Consider the following 11,052-nt stretch of genomic DNA (forward strand, 5'->3'; position numbering starts at 1 on the left):
ATTGTTCAAGGAAAAATTCACTTCTTTGACCTGATTGACAAAACTGATTCTCAAAATGAGAAGGTGCTTTACTCCATAAAGAATCAATCCCTCGATCACATTTGTCTTGTAGAACATCAAGAGTTTCTTCTTTCCAAGAGCTACCAATTTGATTCCTTTGATATGCAGCTCTGAATGTATCATGTACCTTAACATATTTACCGCTATCAATTTATCTATCAGCTAAATTCACTTCCTCATAGTCAGAGAAGTACCTTCCAATGATACTTGACACTGAAACCATTTCTGATGTGATTCCACAAGGAGTTTCCATAGATGCACAATTTCTATCAACTTCATTTACAGAAACATAGGGATAATATTTCCTGGAAAATATATATTACAAGATACTTCTTGAGAAGTATGATGCACCAACTTGTTTTTGTGGGTTTGGAAATGACATAGTGGTGAGAGGGCTGTTGTTAGCAGGCTAAGTGTTGTAGTTCCCAAAAGAAGCAGATATGTCTTTCCCTTAATAGGATGAAGATTTGAGGTACGACTTTAAAAGGACAAAAGCAAATCCTCCAACTTATGCAAGAGAAACACCTACCCGGAAAGAAGACCTCATTCCATAGCCAAAGGCCCTGGTCACCACATAATCACTATTGTTTTTATTATAACAACCAGAATGACAGATGCAAGAATATCTACATGGCTCCACAGAAATTGGACGTGTATAAGCATTCCAATGCTAACAAGAAAAAGTGCCGCAAATAGATTACAAATGGGTTCCACCTGACCTAGTGTATGCCGAGCAAAATCAGTGGTTGATATCATAACACCAGCAACAAATGACCCCAACCCAAGACTGAGGCCAAGTTTATCATTGCACCAAGCTAATAATAAGCAAAAAAAAAAGCCACAGAATCTAGCTGATAGAGCTCATTTGTCTGGGGAGACAACTGGCTCATCAACTTCAAGAAACGGGGAACAAATGAACAACACAATATGGATGCAGCAGTCAGGAAACACGGACAGCACAAACAACAGTTTTGCTATGGATACAATCCCTTGAATAAGGCCACCATTTCCACCTAAAACTGGAAGCAAAGCAAATAACAGACCAATAACGCTGTTCTGGAAAATAAGTGTTCTGATTGTGACCTGGCTATAAACAACATTGGTACTATTACACTCCACCGACAATTTGAGCACCACAGCTGTTGATGACATGGACAGAAAAGCACCAACAAATATGCCCTTTAACAACTTTGCACTGCATAGCACTGCAGTCATGGTATATAAGCACATGAAAATAACAAACTGGAGCAAATCAACAAGTATTGCAACAGGCCCAACGACTTTTAACTTTGCTCTGCTATATTTTGTTGATAATACTGAAATCTTGTACAAGTTGCTACTTCAGAGGGTACAAACCAGAAATTCTCCTATTCTGGGAAACCTGAACACATGGCACTTTCGGATCATCTTGATATAGATGAATATCATTTATTGATGTCCCTTTACTAGAAATGAATTTCACAAAACCCACGGGAGGTATGCCTGGCTGGCACAGACCTTCTTATATCACAAGGTAAAGGGTTTATACTGAAACTTTCACTGAGACTGGAAAAAGCATCCATATATTATTTCATAGTGCGAAGCTAATGACAACAGTTTCACCACTACAAGCGTAATCATAGCAAACAAACATCATGCTTGGTATTTCTTAAGATGAATATTACATCTGCGACTTTATCAACATATTAATGAGGGACCATACCTCTTTTGCAGGGGAAGAAGATGCAGCTGGTGGATGGATGCCACAATAATATGGGGGTGATGGCAATGTCAATAAAACTTCAAACCATCTGTCGAGCTCAGTGACTACACCTAGATCAGCAAGCTAGCCTTGATGGAATCTCAGCCACTAATCCCTTTCATGGTGTAACTCAGACAATTTCACAATTAGTTCAGAACAAACATATATCAGGACCCACTTTCATTACTATATACTAAAAAAACCCGAATGTAATCTGGACGAATGCAACCCTTTTCATGATATCCTCACCCCTTTGAAGTATCAACGAAGAGCAAAGGTAAATATTAATCAAGGAAATAAATCCCCAGCTTTATTAGGTATAGATAACAGGGATAAAGCTTTGTTGAATGTTGATGTTTATGATAGTTATGGTAAAACAGAGATACCAGAACACAGAACGCATGGTATTGAGCAAACAAGGTGAGTTTACATATGAGATTAACCAGAAATTTCTACAGGGTAAATCCGATTTGGTACTAGACCAGATCGGATATTACCGTGAAGGCTATATTCAAATGCAAATTAGTAAGTAAAAAAAAAAGCGTGTCTGCTGTCATGCATCCAAAATGAAAATGCAGGTTTCACATCTATTGGAATGTGAATGAAATTAACAATAAAGGGGAAATACTTATAACAGTAGGCTCAAATGGAATATGGAAGTTGTAATTCCACACCGTGACAGGGTATTATTAATACACAGGGCAGCCACAGAATGACGATGGGGACTGTGGCTCTTTAGAATTTGATTATGAGGAACCCCTGAGTGACCCACAATGCCCCTAGTACCATCTCTTATGGTGATCTGACCATGTTCATAACAGATCAATAGGGGCTACGCTCGATACAGCCTGGTGCTGATGATGCCTTCAAAACATGGAAACAGACCCCGTGCTGGATAAGAAGAAATGAAAGAATGATGGATTTCAATCATCTAGGAATAATGGAACAAATTGAAAGACAGCTTCAGAGGCTCTCTAAACCATAGAATCGTCCGACGATTAGATACAAAAGGGAGATTAGAACAAGGACAAATAGTAAAAAAAAATGAAATAAAATAAAATAAAAAAAGAAATTGTTGGAATGCAAGCATTCCGTTGATATTGCACAAAGAGGGGTTGATATCTGCTATACACAGAATCGACACCCCAATAGGGCTCTAATGAAGCAATTAAACAAAAAAAAAAGGAAAAGAAAGAGAAATGAAGCAAAACCAGAAATAACAAAGATGAAAGGGAGAGAGGTCTCTTACCGAGTTGTCTTATACTGTTCTGAAGGTTTTTCTCCAGTTGAACCAGTGTGAGAAGAGGGGAAGGGAGGAGTGAAGGAGGAAAATGAAGAAATGAATGCGTGAAGGAGGAAATGGGGGTGCGGGGGTGAGAAGCGGATCCCCTTAGGGTTCCCTCGAGTTCCCTTTTAAGAAGGAGGAAGAAGGTTCCCGAATGGAGGCCGAGCGGTTAAGGATCGAGGGGGGGAAATGGAGGTACGATGATCGGAGGGTCCAAGTGAAAGGGTTTCGGGTGGTTCAAAAAGGGGAAAGAGGTGAGAGGGCGATTTTTTCGCCTTCTTCCTTTTCTTACGAAGGATTTTTTTTTAAAACCCTAAAAGACAAAATTGCAGAGGAGCCCCTTTGCTTTTTCAAGATTTTACAAAGAGGGGGCTCCCGAGGTTTTTAGCAAAAAATTGATTTTTTTTTAAGTTTAAACTCATTTATTTTTCTCGAAATTTTTCCATTTTTTTTTTGTTTTTGCGTTATCTTTCAATTTTTTTTGTATTTTTATAATAAAATACTAAAGTTTGTGAGAAAACAAAGATTAAAACTAATTTTTTTGTGTTTTTGCAAAAATATTTACAAAAGGGAATTTTCCTGAGAATTTAAAAGATATTTTGAGAAAATTTCTTCAAAAATGGGTTTGGATCCGGATTTTGAGGAAATATGGATTTAAAGTACTAGATTCGGATCTGGGATTTAATTTTGAATATACCAATATGGAATTTAATTCAGAAAATTTGAAGTTTAGCTTTGAAATTGCTTTGATTTTCTAAGAAAATGGGTGTTAGGGGCAAAAGGGTCATTTTTACAAATTTTGAAAATTTTGGGGTGTTCACAACAGTCAATGGCACATTTTTAAAAATCATTCTTGGAAAATAAGGCAGTCAAAATATTCTGTGTGATACAAAAAAATCCATTTAATTTTCATATCTCCTCCATCACTTAAACTACAATTAAATATCTGCAAAAAAGGGATCTCTCAATTCTCGTCAAGATGAAGACGAATTATGCGAGTTAGACCCCCCAGGCCAAAGAAGATTTGGATTATCTCCAAGATGAAGGAATTTGTGACGGATCCTTCCAAAGAAAGTTCAGATCACCGTCAAGATGAAGGTGACTGCGATGAGCCTCCCGACAAACCCTAAAGGATATTTAATTTTTGCTATCATCAAGAGATTTCCAACCAAAGAGCCAATAATCGTCAATATAATCCCTGAGAGAAAAGAAGGATCAAAACATCTCTGAGATGAAGGAGTTTGTGACGTACCCTTCACAGAAAAAGAGAGAAAAGTCAGGACATCTCCAAAATGAAGGATGATGTAATCCCTCAAAAACTCAAGAGAGCTCCAATTCTGCCAAAAAAAAAGAGTGCAGAAAGATCATAATGAGAAAAGAATCCCAGGATATCAGACTGCCCATTATGCCAAGAATCCTATTTAAAATTTGTGAAATTTTATTATCAATACTATTTCACCAATTGCTTTCACAATATCAAGAATACTCTCTTTTTTGTTCATATCAAAGAAATGGATAGCTTCCTTGAAAGAAAGCCAATCGCAAGCAATTTGAATTTGAATCTTGATTCTACTGAGTTAGCCCAATTGGAGGTAATACTTCAAGTAGAAAAAAGGGAAAGATTTTCATACCAATATACATCAGTTTCAAGCATTTTGAATCAACAAAATTTTTTTAACATTTTGGCAATATTTTCTTACTATCTTGACATGAAGTGAAGAGCTCGATGTCCATCTTGACACATCCCGGTATCATCTTTTACCTCCTTGACAGAGTAACCTTTATCATCCTTCACGTTGTTGAAAGATTAGCCTTTTCTCTGAAAGGATAACCTTTGTTATCTTTATTGTTGTCGAAAGAATTCATCTTTTGCGTTGTCAAAAGAATCACCTTGCTCCTTTGGATCGCCTTGTCATCTTTCGCGTCGTTAAAAGAATCACCTTGTTCCTTTGGATCGCCTTTGCCATCTTTAGCGTTGTCGAAAGAATTCATATTTTGCGTTGTCAAAAGAATCGCCTTGCTCCTTTGGATCACCTTGTCATCTTTCGCGTTTTCAAAAAAATCGCCATGTTCCTTTGGATCGCCTTTTCCATCTTTCGCGTTGTCGAAAGAATTCATCTTTTGCATTGTCGAAAGAATTCATCTTTTGCGTTGTCAAAAGAATCGACTGGCCCCTTTGGATCGTCTTGTCATCTTTCGCATTGTTGAAAGAATCGCCTTGTTCCTTTCGATCGCCTTTGTCATCTTTTGCATTGCCGAAAGAATTCATCTTTCGCATTGTCGAAAGATATCATCTTTTGCGTTGTCAAAGAAATCGCCTTGCTCCTTTGGATCGCCTTGTCATCTTTCGCGTTGTTGAAAGAATCACCTTGTTCCTTTGGATCACCTTTATCATCTTTCGTGTTGTCGAAAGAATTCATCCTTTACGTTGTCAAAAGAATCATCTTGCTCCTTTGGATTGTCTTGTCATCTTTCGCGTTGTTGAAAGAATCGCCTTGTTCCTTTGGATCACCTTTGCCATCTTTTGCGTTTTCAAAAGAATTCATCTTTTGCGTGGTCGAAAGAATTCATCTTTTGCGTTGTCAAAAGAATCGCCTTGCTCATTTGGATCGCCTTGTCATCTTTCGTGTTGTTGAAAGAATCGCCTTGTTCTTTTGGATTGCCTCTGCCATCTTTCGTGCTGTCGAAAGAATTCATCTTTTGCGTTGTCAAAAGAATCGCCTTGCTCCTTTGGATCGCCTTGTCATCTTTCGCGTTGTCAAAAGAATTACCTTGTTTCTTTGGATCGCCTATGCCATCTTTCGCGTTGTCGAAAGAATTCATCTTTCGTGTTGTCGAAAGAATTCATCTTTTGCGTTGTCAAAAGAATCTCCTTACTTCTTTGGATCGCCATGTCATCTTTCGCATTGTTGAAAGAATTGCCTTATTCCTTTGGATCGCCTTTGCCATCTTTCATGTTGTCGAAAGAATTCATCTTTTGCATTATCAAAAGAATCGCCTTGCTCCTTTAGATCGCCTTGTCATCTTTCGCGTTGTCAAAAGAATCACCTTGTTCCTTTGGATCGCCTTTGCCATCTTTCGCGTTGTCGAAAGAATTCATCTTTTGCGCTGTCAAAAGAATTGCCTTGCTCCTTTGGATCGCCTTGTCATTTTCGCGTTGTTGAAAGAATCGCCTTGTTCCTTTGGATCACCTTTGTCATCTTTCGCATTGCCGAAAGAATTCATCTTTCGCATTGTCGAAAGCATTCATCTTTTGCGTTGTCAAAAGAATCGCCTTGTCATCTTTCGCGTTGTTGAAAGAATCACCTTGTTCCTTTGGATCACCTTTCCCATCTTTTGTGTTGTCGAAAGAATTCATCTTTTGCATTGTTAAAAGAATCTCCTTGTTCCTTTGGATCACCTTTCCCATCTTTTGTGTTGTCAAAAGAATTCATCTTTTGCGTTGTTAAAAGAATCGCCTTGCTCCTTTGGATCGCCTTGTCATCTTTCGCGTTGTTGAAAGAATCGCCTTGTTCCTTTGGATCACCTTTGTCATCTTTCGCGTTGTCAAAAGAATTCATCTTTCACGTTGTCGAAAGAAGTAATCTTTTGCGTTGTCAAAAGAATCGCCTTGCTCCTTTGGATAGCCTTGTCATCTTTCGCGTTGTTGAAAGAATCGCCTTGTTTTTTCGGATCGCCTTTGTCATCTTTCGCATTGCCAAAAGAATTCATCTTTTGCGTGGTCGAAAGAATTCATCTTTTGCATTGTTAAAAGAATCGCCTTGCTCCTTTGGATCGCCTTGTCATCTTTCGCGTTGTTGAAAGAATCACCTTGTTCCTTTGGATCGCCTTTCTCATCTTTTGTGTTGTCGAAAGAATTCATCTTTTGCGTTGTTAAAAGAATCGCCTTGTTCCTTTGGATCGCCTTTCCCATCTTTTGTGTTGTCAAAAGAATTCATCTTTTGCGTTGTTAAAAGAATCGCCTTGCTCCTTTGGATTGCCTTGTCATCTTTTGCGTGGTTGAAAGAATCGCCTTGTTCCTTTGGATCACCTTTGCCATCTTTCGTGTTGTCAAAAGAATTCATCTTTCACGTTGTCGAAAGAATTAATCTTTTGCGTTGTCAAAAGAATCGCCTTGCTCCTTTGGATAGCCTTGTCATCTTTCGCGTTGTTGAAAGAATCGCCTTGTTTTTTCGGATCGCTTTTGTCATCTTTCGCATTGCCGAAAGAATTCATCTTTTGCGTTGTCGAAAGAATTCATCTGTTGTGTTGTCAAAAGAATCGCCTTGCTCCTTTGGATCGCCTTGTCATCTTTTGTGATGTTGAAAGAATTGCCTTGTTCCTTTGGATTGCCTTTGTTATCTTTCGTGTTGTCGAAAAAATTCATCTTTCGCGTTGTCGAAATAATTCATCTTTTGCGTTGTCAAAATAATCGCCTTGCTCCTTTGGATCACCTTGTCATCTTTTGCATTGTCGAAAGAATTCATCTTTCGCGTTGTCAAAAGAATCGCCTTGCTCCTTTGGATCGCCTTGTCATCTTTCGCGTTGTTAAAAGAATCGCCTTGTTCCTTTGGATCACCTTTGCCATTTTCGCGTTGTCAAAAATATTCATGTTTCGCGTTGTCGAAAGAATTCATCTTTTGCGTTGTCAAAAGAATCGCCTTGCTCTTTTGGATCGCCTTGTCATCTTTCGCGTTGTTGAAAGAATCGCCTTGTTCCTTTGGATCGCATTTGTTATCTTTCGCGTTGTCGAAAGAATTCATCTTTTGCGTTGTCAAAAGAATCGCCTTGTTCCTTTGGATCGCCTTGTCATCTTTCGCGTTGTTGAAAGAATCGCCTTGCTCCTTTGGATCGCCTTATCATCTTTCGCGTTGTTGAAAGAATCGCCTTGCTCCATTGGATCGCCTTGTCATCTTTCACGTTGTTGAAAGAATCGCCTTGTTCCTTTGGATCACCTTTGTTATCTTTCACGTTGTCGAAAGAATCCATCTTTTGCATTGTCGAAAGAATTCAGCTTTTGGGTTGTCAAAAGAATCATCTTGTTCCTTTGGATCGCCTTTGCCATCTTCCACGTTGTCGAAAGATTTCATCTTTCGCGTTGTCGAAAGAGTCGCCTTATTCTTCTTCAAAAAAAAAATTGTCTTATTCACCGTCCAACTTACCATTTTTTGTCTTCCCAGTCAGGTTAAGGGTTAAACCTGAGCCTCATTTTGATGAGGTATTTCGTTTTCTGGTCAGGTTAAGGGTTAAACATGAGCCTCGTTTTTACATGAGGTATTTTCCACCCCATCCAGGTTAAAGGCAAAACCTGAATCTCACTTCTTTGAAGTAAATTTTTCTTCCTTATTCTCTATTTCATATCTATCATTCTCATCAGGGCTAATCTTCATAACTAGTTAGATCCTTCTAACTGGGGCATTTTTATAGCCCAAATTTGGTGTGTTTTTCTTTGCCACTAAGCTCCTTATAAAGACGACTTAGTAGCAAAGAGGGGCATCTGTAAACACTCTAAAATTTCCTTATCCATTCTCAAACAACTCTTCTCGTGCATTGCCAACCCTGTTAGGTCAGTGTAGGAGTCAAACCTCGAGTCTGTTTTAGAAAACTACCATTTTACCAACTTTCATTAGAAAAATTATTATTTTACCCCTAGGTCATCCCGGACACCAGTCAGTCGGAGTCAACCAAGCTCATTGGTCAGTTCAGAACAATTAGAATATCAGTCATTTCAAGCTCATCCAAGCTCACAATTAACAAACCATTTTCATTTCTGACCATTCCTGCCAAAATGGGATCATTTCTTCAGAAATGAGCTCATTTCTCACTCAAATCCAGGTCAATTGTCTCTGAGTCAGTCATTCACAGTCAGTCATATTCTTCAGATTCTAACTTGAGCTCACAAGGAGTTCAAGTGCTCCAGTTTCAGTTCAAAAACATTTCCAAGTGTCCAGGAGCCCATTTTAGCCCGTTCAACTCATTTAGCTGACATTGAGCTGAATTCAGACGATTGAGCTAGTGTTCGAGCTTCAATTTTAGTTCATGTCAGTATTACTGATCTTCGTTCCAGCTCAAACCCAGCTGAGATTCATAATTCACTTCACTATAGTGACCATTCCGTACCATTTCTCTAAAAATGGCAGCTTTTCTTGAAAATTTAGTTGGAAAAGTCAGTTGAGTCAGTGTCTTGTCAGTCCAGTTGAGTTCTGAAACTCTAAAACCCAGCTCAATCCAGTTCAATCCATCTCACACCCCAATTTTCAGTGTCACTCTGGCCCGGTAGAGCCCGAAAACCATTTCTTGAATCATTTCGCAAATTTTATCAATTTTAACACTTTTTGAACTGGTACAATTGCCAATCGGGGTCTAATATCCAAAATTCTTTATTCAGGGTTAGCATTTTGCATAGAATTTCATGTCATTTCTCACCATTTCATAACATTTCATCACATTTTATTTTATTTTTGAGGTCCAGAACTCCAGTTTTATAAATTTTAATCTAGATTGAGTTTTTAAGGTTTTTAGAAATCAATTTCAAACCCAGAGTTTTCAACCCCCAGAAGTCTAAATTTGGAAATATTTTCTCAAGAAAAACAATCTGGATTTATTTCAAACTCAAATTTTAAAATTTTATGCTCGATTTGCTTCGCAACGGGGTATTGAACTTCAAAATCCGAGCTCATTTCAAAAACTACCAAAAATAGCTCGTTTCGTCCGGGAATTCTTCTAAAAAGAGTATTCTACCCCTATGATTATCAAAATGAATTTCAAATTTGTAAAGAGAGCCCACTTTGAGATGGCTCCTTCATTCCCATTTAAAAAAAAAGGAATTTATCTTCTCCTTTTCTTTTTTATTTCTTTCATTTTTTTTTTTTTTTTTATGAGAGGAGGTGGGACCCACAAGGGGGTCGACCAGCCCCCTCTCCTCTTCCCTTTCTTTACTTTTTCCTTCCCCATTTTCTTCTTCTTTTCTGTTCTTTCCTTTTCCTTTTCTTCTTCTTCCCTTTCTTTCCTTTTCTTTTCCTTTTCTTCTTTTTCTTCTACTTTTCTTCCCTCTTCTTTTTCATTCATGTAGACCACTCCAGCCCCCTTCTTCTCTTTTTTTTCCCTCTTCTTTCTTCCCTCCTTTTTTTCCTTTTCCTTTCTCCTTTCTTTCCTTCTCCTTTTCTTTCCTTCTTCTTTTCCCTCCCTTCCTTTTCTTTCCATTTTCCCTATTGTCTAACCTTCATATGGCTGCTTCCTATAGAGAGTCACGCTCAGCCCTTTAGCTCCCTCATCTCCCCTTAACCCACTTTCATTAGAAACTTAGGTTTTGGGTTTTATTTTTCCCTAAGTTATAACAAAAAGGGCATATACGGCTGTGCATTTGGAACCTCTCTCCTTCACAAGCTGCCATCCTTAGACTCCTCTTGCTGTAGCATCTCCATAGCAGCAGCTAGCCTTGCCTCCATTGGTGCTACTGCCATATTCAGCCACAACCATTGGCAACCTTGCTCCAGCCGGCGCTACCACCTTCACCTCCATCCTTGGACCACCACCTTCACCAGCCGGACCTCCTTCCTCCAGCCACTCCTTCCAGTCGGTCCAGCCATCTCCATTCCTTCCAAGTGTGGCAGCATCACCATCATCTTCAGCATATCCTCCAGCCATATCAAAGTGCAACTTCCTTCAACCATAACCAAGCGCCAACCCAAGGTAATGAATCTCTTCTCCTTTTATATTTTACATTGATTTAAGGCTAAACAGATGAAATGGTTCATCCATCCCATGGATGAGGCCCTTCGTTCCATTAGCCAACATAAATTTCAAGCAATCTCCCTGATGATTTCATATTTCCTCGTCATTACCATGTAAATTACCAACATATTTAGTTTCATTTCATTATTTAGATAATCATTTGATTAGATTTAAGATTAACAAGCTTTGATTTATATACAATGATCCGGATATCATTTTATGCTCAGTTTTTTGTCAATAAATAGTGAATATT

At 38.5% G+C, this 11,052-nt stretch overlaps 1 pseudogene; it reads right to left on the reverse strand.

The window, feature by feature from the left end:
• Window positions 1-211: 211 nt before the first annotated feature.
• LOC149849196 (K(+) efflux antiporter 5-like) lies at window positions 212-10,712 on the reverse strand (annotated as a pseudogene).
• Window positions 10,713-11,052: the final 340 nt, after the last annotated feature.

This window comes from Nuphar pumila, chromosome 1 (assembly GCF_984573655.1).
Source record: "Nuphar pumila chromosome 1, dmNupPumi1.hap1.1, whole genome shotgun sequence".
Lineage (NCBI taxonomy): Eukaryota > Viridiplantae > Streptophyta > Magnoliopsida > Nymphaeales > Nymphaeaceae > Nuphar > Nuphar pumila.